Below are 845 nucleotides of genomic sequence, written 5' to 3'. Positions count from 1 at the left end.
GAGTTGGTAAAAAAGAATTAAAGAAATACAAAAGCTAATTATAGGAAAATGCAAAAGCAAGGATTTGTTGGTTCTTGTTTCGCGTGTACAAGGAAAAAAAATAACAAAACCAAAAATTAAAGCGTTCAAAAAATTTAACGGTACTTTTTATCCTTTAAACACAAAAACAATCACATCCTAATTAATGAAAATAAAAAACATTGCTGAAAAGACATAATTAAATGAGAAAATTTTTGCTTCTATTTAACTTAGTATTTAAATCAACATTTTTCAATGTTTTATTTTACTAAAAATATTGACACTATAATATTTTCATACCAACTTAAATGATAAATCTAAATCTTTTATTAAATTATTTTTTAATCAAAATTTTAATTTTTTAACTAACATCCATTAATTTTTAAAATTATTTTTTATTTTAAAATTTAAATTTAAATTTTAAATTTTAAATCTTAATCTTATTTTACTAATATATTGTGCATATATAGATTTTTTTTTAGTAATTTTGTGAATAATATGGTCCTGCTGCAAAATGATTTGGCGGTGTTGAAAATCTTTGAACTACGAATATTTACGAATATTTTATTGAGTTATCGTATTAATGTGTCGGACACATTTTGGACACAATATTTATTAATATTCGTTCAATATATGTGTTTGTTGTGTGCAATTGTATCTTAATAAAAAATAAAAAAAATTTTGCTGAACACATTTGAACATTTATAAACACCATCACATATCAACATGTCCAACCTTATTCTTAATCTTTATTCTTGAAATGAGTATAAAAATAGTATATATTATTATTTATTAAAATAAAAAATATTTTAAATATTTTATAACAT

This window comes from Arachis ipaensis, chromosome B06 (assembly GCF_000816755.2).
Source record: "Arachis ipaensis cultivar K30076 chromosome B06, Araip1.1, whole genome shotgun sequence".
Lineage (NCBI taxonomy): Eukaryota > Viridiplantae > Streptophyta > Magnoliopsida > Fabales > Fabaceae > Arachis > Arachis ipaensis.
This window is presented reverse-complemented; position numbering follows the sequence as displayed.